The sequence below is a fragment of the Anomaloglossus baeobatrachus genome, chromosome 1 (genome assembly GCF_048569485.1).
Source record: "Anomaloglossus baeobatrachus isolate aAnoBae1 chromosome 1, aAnoBae1.hap1, whole genome shotgun sequence".
Classification (NCBI taxonomy): Eukaryota; Metazoa; Chordata; class Amphibia; order Anura; family Aromobatidae; genus Anomaloglossus; species Anomaloglossus baeobatrachus.
In genome coordinates this window covers 39,553,808-39,577,337 of record NC_134353.1, presented here as the reverse complement: position 1 = coordinate 39,577,337, position 23,530 = coordinate 39,553,808, and positions in this window count along the sequence as shown.

The window sequence follows — 23,530 nt, the reverse complement described above, 5'->3', positions numbered from 1 at the left end:
TTGTGTAGCCGGAGGATGTCCCTTCCAATCAGAATCAGGATTTTTGCACTATGATCAAGAGGTGGGATCTTGCTGGCGATAGTTCTCAGGTGAGGGTGGTGAAGAGCTGCCTCTGGTGTTGGAATCTCTTCCCGGTTAGCCGGTATCTGGTTGCACTCGACGAGTGTCGGTAGAGGTATCTCTACGGTATTTTCAAGAGATGTTACCACGAGACCACTGGCTCTTCTTCCGCAAGCTTCTGAGATGCCGCTGCAAGTACCTAGTGTATAAGGCATTTCCTTTTAAGCCGAATAAGTCGAAGAGTTCAGACCTGGCAAGTGACCTGTTACTCTGGTCGTCCAGGATGCTGTACACCTTCACGGCCCTTTCTGGGTGACCTTTGGGATATACTCTTACTAGGCATATTTTCGCACAAGACTTGTCCCAGAGATCTTCTCCGCAGACTGCGGTGCACGAGGAGGATACTGTGAGGTGGTTTGCAGCTTGGCCTGTACTCTCCCCGCCATGACTTGTGGTAGGAGAAGGTGTAGGTGCAGGATCAGGCTGAGATGGGTGCAGCGCTTGTACGTGATCTATGCTGTCACACTCCATGCACTTAATTGTAACCTTACAGTCCTTGGCAAGGTGTTCTGTAGAGGCACAACAGAATTTGCTCAAGGGTCTGATTTGTGTGAGTAAAGAACAAGTTAAACCGCAGCCCCTGTGTTGCCTAAATTCTTCCTATATCCTTTATCCTCTGATCTTTCACCAACGTTCTCTATACTACAACCACCATCATTCTCCCCTGGGGCTCAGCCCTACTTGCGGAGGGCCCTAACATCCAAGCTGCTCAATACCACCAGCCCCAGCAGTGAGAGACTTTGCAGCGGCGGCTTTCCTCACCTAGCCGCATACCACAAGTGGCGTCACGAAAAACTTTATTTCCATTTTCCATTATTCCCTCTTTTTAAGTGACCCCCATGGTCACGGAACCGGGCATCGGAAAGTAACCGTGACCAGGCCCGGGACCGAGTACCCCAAGGCCCTGGGGTGCGTCACATGCAGTGGACGCAGATTGAAATGACATCGGGCGGCGGAGGAGGTCATGGTGAGGCCCGTGGTCCACTGTTTTCAGCTCTTCGGCCTGCTCTACTGTAGGTAGGCTCCTGAGCAGAGAAGGCATCTTTGGAGAAGAGATGGTCTTATGAGGTAAACAATAAATCTACTGGACTCCTTTACTGATTTGACGACTGTAACATTCAGCCATCATTTGCCTTAAGAAGAAAAAGTCTTTATTTTGTATAACCCATGGATAATTGATCCCCTCCTCCGCAGAATCGTGCTAATGATAGGTCCTTTAGAGAACATCTAATTTATAAATCATAAAAGTCAATCTGTAAAATGCAGTAAACATACTGCAAATGTACAACTATGAGAGAGTTGTTTCTGTATCTAGGGTAATTTTTTTTTTACAGCTGAAGGAACATATAATGAAGGGGTATAAAAGAACATTACATTACTCAGCTATTGTTCCCTGGAATACCTCACCTAGAGGATAATAACTACACACAAATAAGAAAGGAACCGCAAATTCTTTTATCCTCTGATTGTTGTTTTCTTGCACGGATCTCCGCTGAGTGGTTTGTTCAGTTTGGTTCTTTTATTCCCTTCTAAACTCCGTGTAATTAAGAAAATGCTTGTCATCGGGGGACGCTGGTCATTACAAGTGCCCTACTTCTGTCATATCTGCTGCTCGGAAGAAACGGAGACCAGCGGCTCAGAACTGAAGACACAAAGCTTCGACCAGGAACTTGTTCATAACAGGATTTACTATTTAATAGTTATTGATTGAAAAAAAAAAAGTCTAAAATGTAAGAAACCACCAAGACAAAAGATAACCGCCAATCTGTTTTCTGAGGCTGAACATTTAATGGTGGCACATCAAAGAGTTGGTTCATTGCACCAACAAATTCACTTTAATAGGGTGCGCTCACACGAACATATGAGTCGCACGATTATAGGATCGCATCACCCGACATGGCTACACACTCTCCTGATAGGAGCTGGTCGGCTGCATGTATTTCTATGCAGCTGAGACGCTCCTGTCCAGAGAATGTGCGGCCGTGCCGGGTGATGTTGATGCAAGACTCGTCCACTCGCAAGTGTCACTCCAGTCATAGGTTGGCACTAAAATTTCCTGTACAGCCTGATGGCAAGGGTGTTACGGATATGAAGACTAATGGAATATCCAAAATGGCTTCAGACTCTTCTACCGCACCCATAATTGTATTCAGAGATCATGAGACTTTTTGTATTGGTACTTTCATTATTATTAACCTTATAACACAGCTTGGAAATATTATAATTTTAGCAAGTACATACATATATTTTGAGAAGACCCCAAGAATGCTTCTATATAAAATTGATACTGTGTTTCCCTGAAGAAAGTCCCAACCCATAAATAAGCCCTAGCAGTAGTTTTCAGCATGGCTTAAATATAAGACTTACCCGAATATAAGCCCTTCAATAATGAAGTGTCCAACCATGTTTCTCTGAGAATAAGTCCTACCAGGAAAATAAGCCTTAGCGCTTTTTTCAGGAAAAAAAATACAAGACAGTGTCTTATTTTCGGGGAAACACCGTACTTCCTCAATAAAATCAGTTCTAGTTCCTCTTTAATAGAGATGAGCGAACCGGTCCCGGTTCGGCTCGAGGCGGTTCGCCGAACGGGGGGTCTGGCTCGAGTTCGGCTCGTCGAACGTTCGACGAACCGAACTCGAGCCCATAGGAAACAATGGCAGGCAATCACAAACACAGTAAAACACCTAGAAAACACCCTCAAAGGTGTCCAAAAGGTGACAAACAACTCACAACACAACACAAACACATGGGAAAGTGACAAGGACATGTACTCATGCGAAAACAAAACAGCTGGACAAGGAAAAAGAGGAGGACACACAGATATAGGCATGGCACGCCCTTCTAAAGTCATGTAAAACACCGCAAGGTGACTCCAAGCGGAGTCTCCCTTTTTTCCAAAAATTGGGCCCCACACACCCACCCCTTCAGTGGCAGCAGTTGTGCCCCAGTTGTACACTTCACAGCTAGATTTGCATCAAGCACATTCAAAAATACGCCATTCTTATCCGTCCCCAGGATGACACCGGGGTAGGTAGCAAAGTCTTTCCTGATCCCAGCTCTGTTCATCTTGGCTTCTTTTAAAAACACAGCAAGCAAGGGTTACTCCAAGCGGAGTCTCCCTTTTTTCCAAAAATTGGGCCCCACACACACCCACCCCTTCAGTGGCAGCACTTGGGCCCCAGTTGTACACTTCACAGCTAGATTTGCATCAAGCACATTCAAAAATACGCTATTCTTAGCCGTCCCCAGGATGACACCGGGGTAGGTAGCAAAGTCTTTCCTGATCCCAGCTCTGTTCATCTTGGCTTCTTTTAAAAACACAGCAAGCAAGGGTTACTCCAAGCGGAGTCTCCCTTTTTTCCAAAAATTGGGCCACACAGACACCCACCCCATCAGTGGCAGCACTTGGGCCCTAGTTGCAAACAGGATGTTTTGATTTGCATCAAGCACATTCAAAAATACGCTATTCTTAGCCGTCCCCAGGATGACACCGGGGTAGGTAGCAAAGTCTTTCCTGATCCCAGCTCTGTTCATCTTGGCTTCTTTTAAAAACACAGCAAGCAAGGGTTACTCCAAGCGGAGTCTCCCTTTTTTCCAAAAATTGGGCCACACAGACACCCACCCCATCAGTGGCAGCACTTGGGCCCTAGTTGCAAACAGGATGTTTTGATTTGCATCAAGCACATTCAAAAATACGCTATTCTTAGCCGTCCCCAGGATGACACCGGGGTAGGTAGCAAAGTCTTTCCTGATCCCAGCTCTGTTCATCTTGGCTTCTTTTAAAAACACAGCAAGCAAGGGTTACTCCAAGCGGAGTCTCCCTTTTTTCCAAAAATTGGGCCACACAGACACCCACCCCATCAGTGGCAGCACTTGGGCCCTAGTTGCAAACAGGATGTTTTGATTTGCATCAAGCACATTCAAAAATACGCTATTCTTAGCCGTCCCCAGGATGACACCGGGGTAGGTAGCAAAGTCTTTCCTGATCCCAGCTCTGTTCATCTTGGCTTCTTTTAAAAACACAGCAAGCAAGGGTTACTCCAAGCGGAGTCTCCCTTTTTTCCAAAAATTGGGCCACACAGACACCCACCCCATCAGTGGCAGCACTTGGGCCCTAGTTGCAAACAGGATGTTTTGATTTGCATCAAGCACATTCAAAAATACGCTATTCTTAGCCGTCCCCAGGATGACACTGGGGTAGGTAGCAAAGTCTTTGCTGACCCATGACTTGTTCATCTTGGCTTCTTTTAAAAACAATGTAAGCAAGGGTTACTCCAAGCGGAGTCTCCCCTTTTTTCCAAAAATTGGGCCCCACACACACCCACCCATTCAGTGGCAGCAGTTGTGCCCCAGTTGTACACTTCACAGCTAGATTTGCATCAAGCACATTCAAAAATACGCCATTCTTATCCGTCCCCAGGATGACACCGGGGTAGGTAGCAAAGTCTTTCCTGATCCCAGCTCTGTTCATCTTGGCTTCTTTTAAAAACACAGCAAGCAAGGGTTACTCCAAGCGGAGTCTCCCTTTTTTCCAAAAATTGGGCCACACAGACACCCACCACATCAGTGGCAGCACTTGGGCCCTAGTTGCAAACAGGATGTTTTGATTTGCATCAAGCACATTCAAAAATACGCTATTCTTAGCCGTCCCCAGGATGACACCGGGGTAGGTAGCAAAGTCTTTGCTGACCCATGACTTGTTCATCTTGGCTTCTTTTAAAAACAATGTAAGCAAGGGTTACTCCAAGCGGAGTCTCCCTTTTTTCCAAAAATTGGGCCACACAGACACCCACCCCATCAGTGGCAGCACTTGGGCCCTAGTTGCAAACAGGATGTTTTGATTTGCATCAAGCACATTCCAAATCCACAAGCATTTACTCTCCCCAGGATGACACAGGGGTAGTAAATTCCTTCTGGATCCATGACTTGTTCATTTTGATGAACGTCAGTCTGTCCACATTGTCACTGGACAGACGCGTGCGCTTATCTGTCAGCACACACCCAGCAGCACTGAATACACGTTCAGAGACAACGCTGGCAGCTGGACACGACAAAATCTCCAAGGCGTAAGTTGCGAGCTCTGGCCATTTTTGTAGGTTTGAAGCCCAAAAGGAGCAAGGCTCCAGTTGCACAGTCATGGCATCGATGTTCATTTGGAGATACTCCTGTATCATCCTCTCCAGCCGTTGACTATGTGTCAGACTTGTTGTCTCTGGTGGCCTTGCAAAAGAGGGTCTAAAAAAATTATGAAAAGATTCCATAAAATTGCTGTTACCGGCACCAGAAAAGGTCCTACTGGTACGGGTAGACTGTTGAAGATGACGAGACCGTCCCATGTTTGTCAAGTTACAACTGGGAGATTCACTCCCTGCACCTGCACGGTTGTTTGGTGGAAAAGCCGAGCTAAGATCTAGTAACAGCTTCTGCTGATACTCCTGCATACGTGCGTCCCTTTCTATGGCTGGAATTATGTCACAAAATTTGGACTTGTACCGGGGATCTAATAGTGTGGCAATCCAGTAGTCATCATCACTTCTAATTTTGACAATACGACTGTCATGTTGGAGGTAGTGCAACAAAAAGGCACTCATGTGTCTTGCGCAGCCATGCGGACCAAGTCCATGCTGTGTTTGTGGCATAGAGGTGCTACCCGTTCTTTCTTCCTCTGACATCTGACCCCAACCTCTTTCAACTGAAATTTGACCAAGGTCTCCCTCATCCGCTGAGTCTTCCATGTCCATGGACAGTTCGTCCTCCATTTCTTCATGTTCTCCTGCACCTTGCTCAACATTTCGCCTGCTACTATGCGCCCTTGTCGATCCCTGTCCCCCATGGTCCCATGCCTGCTGCGTTGGTGATGATGAACGTCTGGACCTTCGTGATGTTGTTGTCCCTTGCGCATATGAATCCTCCTGTAGTTCCTCCCCTTCATGTTGTCCCACCCCCTGACTCCGAATAGTGTTTAGCGTGTGCTCCAGCATGTAAATGACTGGAATCGTCATGCTGATAATGGCATTGTCAGAGCTAAACATATTCGTCGCCATGTCGAAACTGTGCAGAAGGGTGCATAGGTCCTTGATCTGAGACCACTCCATCAGGGTGATCTGCCCCACCTCTGCATCTCGTTGGCCCAGGCTATACGTCATGACGTATTGCACCAGGGCTCTGCGGTGCTGCCACAGTCGCTGTAACATGTGGAGAGTTGAATTCCAGCGTGTCGCCACATCGCATTTCAGGCGATGAACCGGCAGGCCGAAAGACTTCTGGAGCGATGCAAGTCGCTCTGCTGCGGCGCTTGAACGGCGGAAGTGAGCTGACAGTTTTCGTGCCCTGTTCAGAAGGCCATCTAGGCCGGGATAGTGTGTTAAAAATTGCTGCACGACAAGGTTCAACACGTGAGCCATACAAGGTACGTGTGTCACCTTGCCCAGGCGAAGTGCCGCACCCAGGTTTGCAGCATTGTCGCACACGGCCTTACCAGGCTGCAGTTTGAGTGGAGACAACCATTTATTAAACTCGGACCGCAAAGCTGACCACAACTCCTCAGCTGTGTGACTCTTATTACCAAGACATGTCAAGCTAAAGACCGCCTGATGCCGTTGCGCTCTGCTGCCAGCATAGTAATGAGGGGTGCGTGATTCCTTCTGCGCAGTGAGAACGCTGGTGGCCTGACCAGGCAGGCTTGGGGCGGAGGTGGAGGACCCAGATGAGGTGGAGGATGCAGAAGCAGTGGCGGAACTTGGACAGACAGAGGATTGACACACAAGTCGTGGGGACGGCAAGACTTGTGCAGCAGACCCTTCACCATCTATCACCATAGTTACCCAGTGCCCAGTCAGCGACATGTAACGTCCCTGTCCATGCTTACTGGTCCAAGTATCGGTGGTGAAATGCACCCGTTCACACACAGAGTTTCTCAAGGAAGCGGTGATGTTGTGTGCGACATGCTGGTGTAGCGCGGGCACACCTTTCTTAGAGAAGTAGTGGCGACTAGGCATCTGGTACTGGGGCACAGCGACAGACATAAGGTCTCTAAAATCCTGTGTGTCCACTAGGCGGAAAGGCAGCATTTCGGTAGCCAACAGCTTACAGAGGGATAGAGTCAACCTCTTAGCTTTGTCATGGGTCGGAGGAAGTGGCCTTTTATTTGACCACATCTGAGGGACAGAGATCTGGCTGCTGTGTGTAGACGGTGTTGAGTAGGGTGTCCCTTGAAAAATGCAGGTTTGTGAGGAAAGTGCAGGCGGAGACATGATGTTGCCTTCATCCAACGTTGGTGCTATCGATGTCTGAGAGAGCTGTACACACTCACTTGTTTCCCCTTCCAAACCAACTGACGACCTTACAAGCAAACTGCCTGTTGCGGTTACAGTGGTGGAAGTTTTGCGTGGAAAAACAGGTGTGGCAGCTGTCCCCACAGTCCTAGAAGATGAAGAGCGCGCGGATGCAGTGGAAGGGGCGGGCGGTGGATGGTTCGCTCCACTAGGCCGCATTGCAGCACGGTGAGCTTCCCACCGGGACTTATGATATTTAGTCATGTGACGATTCATGGAAGAAGTTGTCAAACTGCTGAGGTTTTGACCTCTACTAACAGAATCATGACAAATGTTACATATCACATGAGTTGGGCGATCTTTTTCGATGTGAAAAAAGGACCAGGCTAGGCAAGGCTTAGAGGCCATGCGACCTGTTGATCCACCCCGAATAATGCTCATAGGCAGAGTGGTGGCTGAGGATGCAGTTGTAGACGTGCTACCAGTGCTCCGACTCTGTCCAGGAAGGCGCAAGGTAACTTCGTCGTCGGTTGCATCCTCCTCCACCGCCTCTGTTGACCTCCTCGAGTGCCTGACTGGGGGTTGACAGTAGGTGGGATCTAGAACGTCATCATCAATTGTTGTGTTTGCACTCCCCTCCCCCTCAGACCGAGCCTCTTCTTGCCCTGACGGAATATTTAAGTTGTCATCCCAATCGGGTATCTGCGTCTCATCTTCATCAGTATGTTCCTCATTGTCTATAACCACAGGTGTTACAGTTTGTGACAAAGGGTCAACATTATGCTCAGAAACTTGGTCCTCACGGCCTGAATCTGAGTCACAAAGGTTCTGGGCATCACTGCAGACCATTTCCTGTTCTGTACTCACTGTAGCTTGGGAGCAGACCTCTGATTCCCAGGCTATAGTGTGACTGAACAGCTCTGCAGACTCAGCCATCTCAGTTCCACCATACTGTGCAGGGCTGATGGAGACTTCAGAGCTGGGAGAAAGCAAGTTTGATTGGGATGACAACTCAGAGGACTGGTGTTTTTTGGATGCGGTACTTGAAGTGGCAGAGAGGGCACTTGTTGGACCACTTGAGATCCATTCAAGCATTTTCCTTTTTTGCCCATCATCTACCTTTGTTCCTGTTGTTCGTGTCCGTAACAAAGGGAGCACATCGGATTGTCCACGGTAAGTAGTAGACATCTTACTTTTGCTGGTAGATGGTCTATCTTCAGCAGATGATAATGGAGCTTTGCCACCTTCCCCACGGACAAAACCTTTTTTGCCTTTTCCACCACGCCTCTTCCCCTTTCCACCAGCATCTGTCATTTTGCCACTCATGTTGATTGCGACAAGATTGTGGACTGAAAATGTGGTAGTAAAAATTGAGAGGTGGTGAAGATTGCAGTGGTGGTCTAGCTTTATTAACAGCAGAATAATAAAGAATAAATATCCCTGACAATGCAACTTAGTTATAATTAGTTGGAGTGTGCAACGCAGGCAGACGTGCTGCAAATGTCTTTGCACTAGTGGGACTATAGCAAAGTCCAATAGCCACGTATAGGATGCCACTAGGTACACTGAGTGTTTGCTAGTATAATGGCTTGGTTAGAATGAGTTGTAGTGTGCAACGCAGGCAGACGCGCTCTGCAAATGTCTTTGCACTAGTGGGACTATAGCAAAGTCCAATAGCCACGTATAGGATGCCACTAGGTACACTGAGTGTTTGCTAGTATAATGGCTTGGTTAGAATGAGTTGTAGTGTGCAACGCAGGCAGACGCGCTCTGCAAATGTCTTTGCACTAGTGGGACTATAGCAAAGTCCAATAGCCACGTATAGGATGCCACTAGGTACACTGAGTGTTTGCTAGTATAATGGCTTGGTTAGAATGAGTTGTAGTGTGCAACGCAGGCAGACGCGCTCTGCAAATGTCTTTGCACTAGTGGGACTATAGCAAAGTCCAATAGCCACGTATAGGATGCCACTAGGTACACTGAGTGTTTGCTAGTATAATGGCTTGGTTAGAATGAGTTGTAGTGTGCAACGCAGGCAGACGCGCTCTGCAAATGTCTTTGCACTAGTGGGACTATAGCAAAGTCCAATAGCCACGTATAGGATGCCACTAGGTACACTGAGTGTTTGCTAGTATAATGGCTTGGTTAGAATGAGTTGTAGTGTGCAACGCAGGCAGACGCGCTCTGCAAATGTCTTTGCACTAGTGGGACTATAGCAAAGTCCAATAGCCACGTATAGGATGCCACTAGGTACACTGAGTGTTTGCTAGTATAATGGCTTGGTTAGAATGAGTTGTAGTGTGCAACGCAGGCAGACGCGCTCTGCAAATGTCTTTGCACTAGTGGGACTATAGCAAAGTCCAATAGCCACGTATAGGATGCCACTAGGTACACTGAGTGTTTGCTAGTATAATGGCTTGGTTAGAATGAGTTGTAGTGTGCAACGCAGGCAGACGCGCTCTGCAAATGTCTTTGCACTAGTGGGACTATAGCAAAGTCCAATAGCCACGTATAGGATGCCACTAGGTACACTGAGTGTTTGCTAGTATAATGGCTTGGTTAGAATGAGTTGTAGTGTGCAACGCAGGCAGACGCGCTCTGCAAATGTCTTTGCACTAGTGGGACTATAGCAAAGTCCAATAGCCACGTATAGGATGCCACTAGGTACACTGAGTGTTTGCTAGTATAATGGCTTGGTTAGAATGAGTTGTAGTGTGCAACGCAGGCAGACGCGCTCTGCAAATGTCTTTGCACTAGTGGGACTATAGCAAAGTCCAATAGCCACGTATAGGATGCCACTAGGTACACTGAGTGTTTGCTAGTATAATGGCTTGGTTAGAATGAGTTGTAGTGTGCAACGCAGGCAGACGCGCTCTGCAAATGTCTTTGCACTAGTGGGACTATAGCAAAGTCCAATAGCCACGTATAGGATGCCACTAGGTACACTGAGTGTTTGCTAGTATAATGGCTTGGTTAGAATGAGTTGTAGTGTGCAACGCAGGCAGACGCGCTCTGCAAATGTCTTTGCACTAGTGGGACTATAGCAAAGTCCAATAGCCACGTATAGGATGCCACTAGGTACACTGAGTGTTTGCTAGTATAATGGCTTGGTTAGAATGAGTTGTAGTGTGCAACGCAGGCAGACGCGCTCTGCAAATGTCTTTGCACTAGTGGGACTATAGCAAAGTCCAATAGCCACGTATAGGATGCCACTAGGTACACTGAGTGTTTGCTAGTATAATGGCTTGGTTAGAATGAGTTGTAGTGTGCAACGCAGGCAGACGCGCTCTGCAAATGTCTTTGCACTAGTGGGACTATAGCAAAGTCCAATAGCCACGTATAGGATGCCACTAGGTACACTGAGTGTTTGCTAGTATAATGGCTTGGTTAGAATGAGTTGTAGTGTGCAACGCAGGCAGACGCGCTCTGCAAATGTCTTTGCACTAGTGGGACTATAGCAAAGTCCAATAGCCACGTATAGGATGCCACTAGGTACACTGAGTGTTTGCTAGTATAATGGCTTGGTTAGAATGAGTTGTAGTGTGCAACGCAGGCAGACGCGCTCTGCAAATGTCTTTGCACTAGTGGGACTATAGCAAAGTCCAATAGCCACGTATAGGATGCCACTAGGTACACTGAGTGTTTGCTAGTATAATGGCTTGGTTAGAATGAGTTGTAGTGTGCAACGCAGGCAGACGCGCTCTGCAAATGTCTTTGCACTAGTGGGACTATAGCAAAGTCCAATAGCCACGTATAGGATGCCACTAGGTACACTGAGTGTTTGCTAGTATAATGGCTTGGTTAGAATGAGTTGTAGTGTGCAACGCAGGCAGACGCGCTCTGCAAATGTCTTTGCACTAGTGGGACTATAGCAAAGTCCAATAGCCACGTATAGGATGCCACTAGGTACACTGAGTGTTTGCTAGTATAATGGCTTGGTTAGAATGAGTTGTAGTGTGCAACGCAGGCAGACGCGCTCTGCAAATGTCTTTGCACTAGTGGGACTATAGCAAAGTCCAATAGCCACGTATAGGATGCCACTAGGTACACTGAGTGTTTGCTAGTATAATGGCTTGGTTAGAATGAGTTGTAGTGTGCAACGCAGGCAGACGCGCTCTGCAAATGTCTTTGCACTAGTGGGACTATAGCAAAGTCCAATAGCCACGTATAGGATGCCACTAGGTACACTGAGTGTTTGCTAGTATAATGGCTTGGTTAGAATGAGTTGTACTGTGCAACGCAGGCAGACACGCTCTGCAAATGTCTTTGCACTAGTGGGACTATAGCAAAGTCCAATAGCCACGTATAGGATGCCACTAGGTACACTGAGTGTTTGCTAGTATAATGGCTTGGTTAGAATGAGTTGTAGTGTGCAACGCAGGCAGACGCGCTCTGCAAATGTCTTTGCACTAGTGGGACTATAGCAAAGTCCAATAGCCACGTATAGGATGCCACTAGGTACACTGAGTGTTTGCTAGTATAATGGCTTGGTTAGAATGAGTTGTAGTGTGCAATGCAGGCAGACGCGCTCTGCAAATGTCTTTGCACTAGTGGGACTATAGCAAAGTCCAATAGCCACGTATAGGATGCCACTAGGTACACTGAGTGTTTGCTAGTATAATGGCTTAGTTATCAGTTGGAGTGTGCAGAGGACAAGAGGGTACAGTGGCAGGATTGTGGTGCTCTGGGTAGAGGAATGGAAGACTGCCTTTCTATTCCCTCCTAATGGTGAAATGCAGGTAGGAAATCCCTGACCTGGGCTACACAGACGCTGTTGCTGTTTGCAGGACCTGTCACCTATGGCTCTCTGACCCTGCCGGTTGGAGCCCTTAAAAGGACTGCTATAAAGTGCTCTCCCTAAGCTGTCTAACGCTGTGTATGCAGCGCATACAGCTGTATCGGCTATAGGACTCAGGAAGACGGAGCTGCGACAGTGATGTCTGACACCAAAGACGCAGAAGGCAGATAATGGCGTCCGTGAAGAAAATGTCCGGTTTTATAATGCAGGGACATGTGACATGCAGATCCTATCACACATGCCGTTGCTTCTCTGGCTCAAAGTCCACTTAGCTGTGTGTGTGTCTGGGATTGGCTGACATGCTGGCCCGCCCCACAAGACGCGCGCACTTAGGGAAGGAAGACAAGAAAAAAAAAAAAAAAAAATGGCGATCGCCATTATAGAAACAGCAGTGATCTGAAGGCGCTGTTCACGCACACTATACACTGAAATGTGATAATAGTTTGATTCACAGAGTGACTTACACTATTACAGCAGAAACCAAGCTATGATTTAGCTGTTTTTTGGCTGCTAGAACCGTTCTCGAACGTTTCTAGAACTACCGAGCTTTTGCAAAAAGCTCGAGTTCTAGTTCGATCTAGAACATGCCCCAAAATCACTCGAGCCGCGAACTGGAGAACCACGAACCACGAACCGCGCTCAACTCTACTCTTTAATCAATTAACTTGGTCAGCGTGGTTCTTTGCGTGCATGCATATCTTTGAAATGTAATTGAAAACAGACAATTAGGATGACAGCAAACCCTTTGAGTGTGTACCCAAATCAGTTGGCGCCCAATGTGGGGCCTAGGATGAAGCATTCAGATGATGGCAGCTGCATTATCACCTCCACTACAAGGATGGACCATGCACGAGGGGGAGACTGTAACTCCAAAGGAAAGTTAAGCACAGCACTGGCCCCAGGCATAAATTCACTTTAATAGGGTGGCACTACAATTACCTGTACAGCGTCATGGCCAGGGCACCAATATTCAATAAGTGCTGTGTTCAGCATCACTCAACTATCACTCAACTATCACTCAACTCTACTGACACCTCCCACCTAGGTGGGCGGCCCTATTCCTGCTTAAGCAGCCCACTGGTTTGCCTGACAGGTGTTGTGCAAGGTGTATCTAAGATTTGTGAATGCGGGTGGAGGCAGTACTACAGGTTAGGTTCCCAGAACCATGGGGGTTTGAGCCCTGCACGGGGAGAGAAAGATTGTGCAGAACCCTGTGATGACCTGAATAGTCCAGGGTGTCACATTCCCCCTTGGTTAAACGTAGATCTTCCCCGAGCTACAGGACATCCAGAGGTTTATTTTGTAACTGAAAAGAGAAAGAATAACATTTTTATTAACAATTCCTCATCCCTCACAGGGGAGGCAGATTACTTAAACGTTACATCTAAACTCTTAGGGGTACTTTGCACACTACGACATCGCAGGTGCGATGTCGGTGGGGTCAAATCGAAGGTGACGCACATCCGGCGTCGCTGTCAACATCGCAGTATGTGAATCCTTTTACATACGATTAATGAGCACAAAAGCGTCGTTATCGTATGATCGGTGTAGGGTCCGACATTTCCATAATTTCACAGCAGCGACAGTATGACGTTGTTCCTCGTTCCAGCAGGCAGCACAAATTGCTGTGTGTGAAGCCGTAGGAGCGAGGAACATCACCTTACCTGCGTCCACCGGCTATGCGTAAGGAAGGAGGTGGGCGGGATGTTTACGTCCCGCTCATCTCCACCCCTCTGCTTCTATTGGCCGCCTGCCGTGTGATGTCGCTCTGATGCCGCACGACCTGCCCCCTTAGGAAGGAGGCAGTTCGCCGGCCAGAGCGATGTTGCAGGGCAGGTAAGTGCATGTGAAGCTGCCGTAGCGATAATGTTCGCTATGGCAGCAATCACAAGATATCGCTGCTGCGACGGAGGCGGGGTATATCGCGCTCGGCACCGCAGCATCGGCTTGCGATGTCATAGTGTGCAAAATACCCCTTAGAGTTCATTTTTATTCATTATAGAACTCTGGGAATGCTACCGGTTGTAGCGGTAGTCGGTGCTCAGCCTACTCTACTGCAGCACCTTCCTTCTACAGTCCATTCCCATTGTCCCTCTCCCTTCAACCCGCCACCCAAACAACCTGAAGCCCACTGCTTCCTACTTGGTTCCGTGACAGGGTTGAAGTCCTGGAGGCATAAAAGATGACTCTGGTGGGCGCACTGGGCGCATCTATATACAAAAGAGCACAAGTTTGTGCTGGCCGCTGCCAGTCCTGCAGCCATGGTACATATTTAACTTTTTTTTTGAGAATCAGGTGAATTTCCCGGATAATCACATTTTCATTTTTAGAACTTTACTTATCATTTTGCAGGAAAATAACAAACTAAGAAAAATAATAAAAGAAAGCACAGAATTAACACATTAACTTTAAATAGCCTGGTACCACTACCATTAATGCTTGTAATCCACGGCAGAAGCTGGCATGACCTTCTCATCGATCATGACGAGCCTTTTCACATCTAGGACATACTAGCCCCACTCTCCACAACGACGGGTGTACGAAACCACCTCTCCCGGTTCCAGGTTACAGCCTGGTTGCCCCCTGGGGCGATGCTCCTCTACATCTCTGATGAAGAACCTACACACTTTTTTCAGGGTCAAAACGCCTCACATTGCCCCAGTGCCGTGGCCCTCTTACTCGGAAGGTAGCTTTTCTCAAGTGCGCTTTGTCTTTTTGGGTGCGGACAGCAATCTCCCGTCGTCGCTGATCTCGGGTCGTCACTTCCAGATGCAATTTCTGCAGTTGTCATTCTCTTTCCCAGTAAGGGGCATCAGCGTCCGGCCTCGCCTGCCTCACTGGTATCTCTTGTAGGTGGACTCCTGCGGCCCCAGCAGCCACTGGGATGCCGCGCGGCGGTGGAGTTGGTAGCTCCATAGGCTCCGCCTCCGCCTTGATGGACAAAGGAACCGACTGCTCCGCAGCTGGGGATGCAGAGTCCGGGTGCTCCGTATCAGGGTACGGGCCCGGTGATGCAGCCGGGTATGATCGGGCCGATGCTGGGATAACTGCTGACGTAGCCTGGTCGGAAGGTAGATTCAGGGGTTCTGCAATCTGCGATTCATAAACGGGAACTGGAAGTTCCGCTGCCGGTGTTGGTATTGGCAGCTCAGCGTCCACCGAGGACGAGGGTGGTAGTGGAGGAGCACTTACAGCGGATGGGGGCAGATTGGACCCCGCAGCCGTCTACTGAGGGGAGCTCGACCGGGTCCCGTCCCCTGCAGCACTGCCTGGTGGTTCGTGACCTGCCTCCTGGCATAGAATTTAGAGTGTCCTTTGTGGTCCATCAGCTTGGAGCTTTACGGGCCCCGCTCCCCACAAGTGGCACCTGGTTTCCGCTTCGTAGCAGGAACTTAGTTAATCCCCCCCAATAAAGTGTAAGCCCGGGTCCCCCTGTGCTCCAGTGGGTTCACTCCCGTTTGCTGCCTTTACACTGGCAGTGAGTGTTACACTAAGCATCATTTTTTCAGTTTTTTTCTGCCATTTTGAAGCTTTCAAAAAAATATTGGCTTTCCCTTTAACAAACCCTTTAATATTTTGTATGCCAACTGATCTGGGATCGACCGTCCTACTTGCTGCTGATACGGTCTAATATGGATTCATCTGTACGGGCAATAGAGAAATCTTCCGGTAACGTTGGCTCTCTTCTCTTTTGCTCTTTCACGGCATTTATTTTTCATATAGAACATTTCTAGCGAGAATGCAACGCAGCTGATTCTGAACAACATCAGAACGTTCGTTTTAAATACCCGACATAAAAAGCAGCAATGTCATAAAATAATATGGCTGATTGCTACGGGCAGATGGTGATGGATTGCAGATGCAAGTTAACGTTTTAATAGTACTAAAAGCAGGAACATTGCTGGAAACTACTGTATCATAACACGGATACTTCATTTAATGTCAGACTATATCTGCTCTAATCTACTCACTTCAGACGTTTCAGGAGAAAACCACTTTCACTTATCACAGAAGACGCAGGTAAAGAAAAAAAGTAAGTCCAGTGATAAAATGATTGAAGGAATCTCAGTCGTAAACCGCGTTTAGTGCCAGGTGGCCGAACGCAGTGCTTTAGTCGTTCCAAATAGATATTCTTGGTTCCATGCGAATATTTTGAAATTCGAATTCCCCATGTCACGGGGTCCTTCTCCAGAATCACACAATCAACAGAGCGAGAGATGAGTGAGCAATCCAAAGAACATTTAATCCATGCAATCCAGAATGTCCATAAAAATAATCTACCACACAGAGAGTAAAATAGTCCAGTAATTGGATAATTTTCCCAGGAATCACTCACAATCCTCCAGCAGTCCTTTTTCAGGGAAATCAAGGTTTCTCAACGGCTCTCTGGAGTGCTGCCTGTAGCCGCAGCTTCTCCCCCAGAGGATGAATCTTCCTGCTTGTGTGCCGCCCCCACAACAGCCGATGGGCTACTCGGATCTGGATCTGCAGTGGCTCGAGGGATCTCTGGACCCGAGGCGGGGTCACGCGGCCTCTCGAAAATAAAAGGGGGGGGAAAGGAAGGGTGGATTGGATAGTGTTCGTGATGCCACCAACGGGTCGTGGTAAAATGGGATACCACCGCTGCTGCGTTTAGGAGAGAGGGGGAGCGCCTGGGAGCGATGGGATAGCAGCTAGTGATGTTAACCCTTCCGTGGGCAGGGGAAGGTGTCCCGGGACTCGGTGATGGCAGGCTGGGGACCCGTTGGAAGCAAAGGGGCACAACGTACTCACACAGTCCAGAGATGCTGACACTGACGCCAGGTAAACCAAAGTCTTGAATGCCCTGCAGCCTTAGTTCGAACACGCTGGGTCCGTGTTACAGAGCTCGAGCCCCAGCAGCAACAGGGGGACCCATAAGGAGATAGGGCCAGAAGCCATCTCACCTTGTCCACACTGCCGGCAAATGGGCCAGAAAGGGGAGCAAAGGCAGTAGCGACTTGCCTGGAAGAACCCCATGATACTGCAAGTCAGGGGTTATCCGAAACAAAAGAAGTGCAAGGAAGGCGAGTTAATAGCTACCCTCAGAACGGCCTGCAGGAATTCCTGGTTCCACCTGGTATAATCTCAGCATTGCCTGGGTATCTCACCAACCAACTAAAAGTGAGTAAACAAGTTGAAAGACACTCTGGACTGAGAGTTATTCTGCGACCTGTAGTTCCACGCACATACACTTGAGCCCCTGGGGCCAACCTCACTCTCGGGAGGCCATACCACCAGACTGCAGACACCATCAGCCCCAGACGCTCGTAAAACTGCAGTGGCGGTCACTAGCCTGACCACAAACCGAGAGTGGCGTCACGACTCCTATGAAAGTGAACCTGACATACCTGTTGCCAGAGAAGGGTCCCTAATGAGAAGTCCCTGCAGTGTCCCGGAGCCAACTGTTGCAGCACTGTGGGCGACTCATAAGCACAAGGGGAATACTGATAATAAGCAGCTGGATGGAAGGAGGGCTCTGCTGGGACCTAAAAGGGCAGAAATGAAAACCCAGTAGGAAAGCTACCTAGTACAATGAGTGTTGACAGCAGGAACAACAGAAAGTCAGGGTGCATTTTGCACAGCCATATGCTGTGACCTTCTATGGCCAGAAACCACATGACTGTCTGTCACCCGTGACACACCTGTGACAGTGTGACATGGTGCCTTCTGTACTGTAGACAATCACTTTTAATTATAAAGGTCTTCCATCTATGAACTGATCACAGTGTCCCAAAACTAGGACACCCAGCAATAAATTGATTTATGGGGGAACCAAATAGGTAGTGTCTTCTAATGACACCATAGAGGTAATAAAGTATGACATGGTAACTTGTCCACTGTGGACAATCACTTTTAATTCTAAAAGTCTTCCATGCATGACCTGATCACATAATGTCCCAAAAGTAGGATACTCAGCAATAAACTGATTTATTGCGGAACTATACTGGCTATATTGTAGCTTGCTATAGAGCAAGATCCAATGTGATGGCATCTATCCACACTTCCATCCATACTGAGAGGTGCTTTGCTCTTCTCCCCCCTCCCTGCTCGGTAACCTCTGCATGTATCACAGAGCATGCCCACAGCACTTTCTCATTAAAATTAATAATTTATTTTCTGACTTTTTGTGCTCGTCACTAGGTGGTGCTAGACACTATTTGCGTGAAGTGAATGGAGAGGTAGTTAGACAAGCCGAGATCAGAAACCAGAGGACAGAAAATGACACTGGGAGCAGAAAGAGACGAGGTCAAGACATGCTGAGGGTCAGGATTCCAGGAGAGTATGTATCGGTCACAGGGAAAGGTTTTTTTTAGCTCAATGTCCTTGGTTCCTCAGCCTGGGACGGTGCAAGGAGGTGGGCTCCGTGTTCAGGAGTAAGCGAAAAGAAGGTAGAAAAGATTTCTATCCAGCAACACGTCCAAGGTAAATAATTAAAATTAATAGGTCACAGGCAGTAGGCGGAGACATGGTCAGGAGATGGTCCGAGGTCAGAAGCCAGGAGGTAACGACAAAGACAGAGAGGCAGGCGGAGAAGAATCAACAACAGTTCAGGGTCGGGAAGCAAAGATTAGATCACTGTACCCAAGAGCACTACTGAAAAACCAGAAAATACGACTGGCGACATTCGTCCGGAATGTCGCCAGTCATACTTCCTGGTTTTGCAGTAATGCTCTTGGGTACACTGATCTAATCTTGGCTTCCCGACCCTGAACTGTTGTTCCTACGCAGATGCTCCTCATTCCTGGTGATTGCTCTGATTTGTCCGGAGCATGCTCACTAATGAATCAGAGCAATCACCAGGAATGAGGAGCATCTGCGTAGGAACCTTCCAGGGCCAGCATAGGACCCAGTGCTGAGAAACAACCCGTCCATAGGAGCTGAAGACAAACATCAAGTAATGGCTCCACAGGAGAGCATGGCAGAACATACAGTGCACAAAATGTGGAACCATGACACTTTTCTATTTAAAATATTTCCACGGTGCAGTTTTGTTTTTTTTTTTCTTTCTTGATTGCTAAAACTGCATCCTTGTTTTGTTTAGATTGTGTTTGTTGCTCCCGGTGCATTGGCTCGTAGAGAGACCATATTATCTTCAATGTACTGTATGTGCTGTAACATTATCCGGCTGTAAATGGCAGATTAAATGAACACAGTCTGCCTAATTATAGCGGCAATGACCGTCATGAAATCTCGCAGCCGACGCTCTACAAGTGGGAAACTTTTGGTTGAGCGCAGCGCAGATCGGCAGCAAAGAACCTGGGATTTGGCTCTCAAGATAGTAATGTGTATTGATGGGGCAATAAAAGGGAAGCACTGGCACTCAACAGCCCTTCTGCGCACTTTATGTGTCTTTTATAATTTAACGCATCTTCTGTTGCTTTTATTTTTACTTTTCCAGACGTGAGACGAACTCCAGATAAAACGGTAGGAAAAGGAGGCAGCTGTGCCGGACGAGGCTGCTCTCTCTCTCCTCTCAATAAACTGGGAAGAAGGCTTCAGTTAAGATTAAAGGAGCCAAAAAACATAAAAAATTGGAAATTCAGATCTGCTAAAGTTTAATTTTTGTGATATTTTTGTGTGTATAAACTGAATTGAAGTGAGAGAAAACAATCAAAGCCTTATTATCAATTCTGCCCTTTTATATTATTACTATGGTGCCATTTTTTGTGTATCTTTCATATATTTTTATTTTTTCTTTGTTTTATGATCATTTTTATTTTGTCCTTAAAGGAATAGTAAATGAGAACTGTACTTTCAACAAACTTTACATGAATCAATAGTAAATAAAGTAAAACTTTATCTTACATTGTCTTACACAATTACACGTTCTCAGAATGACGCTCCATAGGAATCGATAGGAAATGTGGGACATTACTGATTGGATTACGCCCAAACTCCCAGGATTTTTAATTAATAAATTGATGAATGAGGGAATGTAGGGTAGTCTTTTTTTAAACAAATTATTTTTTTTCCTCTGTGTGTTTTTTTTTAACGCTATACTTACTGAGTTAGTAATGGGGATGTCTGATAGATGTCTCTCTATTAGTAACTTATAGGCTTATCAACCCCATAAACCACTAACCCAATTGCCAACACACCAGGGCAATCGGGAAGAACCGGGTAAAGTGCCAGAATTGGCGCATCTAATAGATACCCCATTTCTGGGGTGGCTGAGAGCTGCTATTTTTAGGCTGGGAAGGGCCAAATAACCATTGATCTTCCCAGGATGATAATACCAGCCCCCAGCTGTCTACTTTACCTTGGCTGGGGTGGCTGAAGGCTGCTAGTTTTAGGCTGGGAAGTGCCAAGCAACCATGGATCTTCCCAGGATGATAATACCAGCCCCCAGCTGTCTGCTTTACCCTGGATGGGATGACTGTGGGCTGCTATTGTTAGGCTGGAAGGGCCAAACAACCATTTACCTGCTCAGGATTGTTACGCTCACCGAGGAGCGGCGAGCGTCCGGAGGTGGACCCACTGGACCGTGCACCGGACTCCCCTGAGAAGGCGACCAGCAGCGAACCCCTATACAGGGACTGTGCGGCGCCTCCCCAGAAGGCCTAAATGCACGGCAGCCAGGAACCGGTAGTAGGAGTCTCTGTAGGGCCAGGTATAGCAAGGTTGTGACGTCCACAGCCGGCAGGACACGGAAACTGCACCGGAGATGTTCACAGCAGGTGACGTCCGCCGCAGGTACGGCACGGATAATGTCCACGGCAGGTAGGGCACGGTGACGTCCACTGTCGGTATGAGCGGTGACGTCCACAGCAGGTACGGCAAAGATAATGTCCACGGTAGGTAGGGCACGGTGACGTCCACTGTCGGTATGAGCGGTGACGTCCCCAGCCGGAATGGTACGGATGGCACTACGGTGAGAGAAGGGATTAGAACCAGGTATCAATGCACAGAAAACAGATAACAGCACAAGGGGTCTGGACACTGGCAAGGCTCTAATGGAAGTGTTGCTCTGGCGCCTGCTGCTGGGGGCGGTGAACCTAAATACCCATTAGGTAACAGGTGACCTCTGAGGTCACTTCCAGAAAATGGGGCATACCGCTTTAAGAAAGGGGGCGTGGCCTCGCGCGCAGCCTAGAGTCACTTACTGCAGCTCTGTGTAAGGAAGGGAGACAGGAAGAGGCGGCAGCATGCCTGGAAGCAGGAGCAGTGCCTGGAGAGCCATGGGACCGGTAAGAGGAAGGCCGTCGCTGCCTGGGGCTATGACTGGGAGTGCTAGTGGGAGCCATGCTAGGACTGGGCATATGTGAGGGAGCGCGCCCCCCACGGGGTCTGGTGGGACCAGGCGCTACAAGGATGATACTACCAACCCCCAGCTGTCTGCTTTACCTTGGCTGGGGCGGCTGCAGACTGCTATTTTTAGGCTGGGAAGGTCCAAACAACCATGTAGCTTCCCAGGCTGATAAAACCATCCCCCAGCTGTCTGCTTTACCTTTGCTGGATATAAAAAATATATATTTTTTTAGTTATTTAAATAAATGATTTTAAAAAATGGCTTAAGTTCCCCTCAATTTTTTGATAACTAGCCAAGGTAATGTTGACAGTTGAGGGTTGCAGCCCACAGTTGTCTGCTTTACCTGATCTGGTTATCAAAAATAGGAGGGACCGCATGTCACTTTTTTTTAACTTTATTGTTCACAGCAGTGAATAGGCAACTTCCGCATGCAATAAAGCTTATTAATTGTGAGCGCTGCAGCCTTTCAACAAGTTCTATTAACATATGAACAGTACCTGAACACCAAACTTGGACACAGAATTTTTTTTAAAAGTCCGTGATGGGGTCAGAAAACCCGACATCTTGTGTTTGGGTTCGCTCATCTCTAGAGTCATTTAAAGGGAACCTATCACCAGGATTTTGGCATATAACCTAAAGCCAGTGCTATACTGGCACTATCAGGCTGATTCTAGACATACCTGCAGTGATCAGCTCGGATAAATAGGTTTAGAAATCCAAGAAAGTGAAGTTTGTAAAATGAGCAGCTTCTTGAGTGACAGTTACACTGGAGCAGGTCATATATTCATAGTTATCCCCTCCCTGTGTTAGAATTAGCATAAGTATTATACAAACGACTCACTTTGTCTAGCAGGACCTGTGGTGAGGTCATACCCATGTGCTGACCATTAGACTACGTGCCCACGGGGAAAGTGTCTTGCGGTTATATCCGCAGGACATTCCTCAGGAGCTCCCAGAAAACCGCAGCACAACTTTGTCTGTTTCAATGCTGCGGTTGTATTGTGGAATGTCCTGCGGATATGCTGCGGTCATTCTGCATTGAGGATACTGTACCATGGCTTGGGCACTGCATCCTCAATGCAGAACAAGTGCTGAGTGATTGGGGAGTTCATACTTACCTCCATCACGCAGCACTTCACTCTCCGGCCGTGTCTGTCTGCACATTGCAGGAGAAGGTGGGCGGGCCTGAACTAGCTGTGGCTGTCACATGACCGGAGCTCATGCAGGCCCCGCCGACCTCCTGCTGCTCCTGGCTCCACCGCGCTCCTCTGCATGGGAGGAAGTGACTCCGGTGTCTTCTATCAAGGCAGGTAAGTATGGGATTGTGCGGAAAAATCCGCAGGAACAATTGACATGCTGCCGATTTTTCCGCAGGGAAATCCGCACTATTTCCGCTACGGAAAAAAAACGCAGCATGGGCACAGCAGTTCCAAAATGCCATAGGCTGGGGACTCGCTGTACTGCGGATTTTTGAAAAATCCACAGAATTTCCGTGAAAAAATTGCGACAAATTCCACGAATTTTCCGCAGTGTGGCACATAAGGGCCATTTACACGCTGCGACATCGCTAACAATATATCGTCGGGTCACGGTGTTTGTGACGCACATCCGGCGTCATTAGCGACATCGCAGCATGTAACAGCTATGAGCAACCTTAAACGATCGCAAAAGAGGCAAAAATCGTTGGTCTCTGAGAGGTCGTTCATTTACCAAAAATCGTTGTCTGGTCAGTAGCAAGGTTGTTCGTCGTTCCCGAGGCAGCACAAATCGCTATGTGTGACACCGCAGGAACGAGGAACAACACTGTACCTGCGGCCGCCGGCAATGAGGAAGGAAGGAGGTGGGCAGGATGTTCGGCCCGCTCATCTCCGCCCCTTCGCTTCTATCGGGCGGCTGGTTAGTGACGTTGCTATGACGCCAAACGAACCGCCCCCTTAGAAAGGAGGCGGTTCGCCGGTCACAGCGACGTCGCTAGGCAGGTAAGTATGTGTGACTGTTCCTAGCAATGTTGTGCGCCACGGGCAGCGATGTGCCCCTGACGCACAACCGACGGGGGCGGGTACGCTC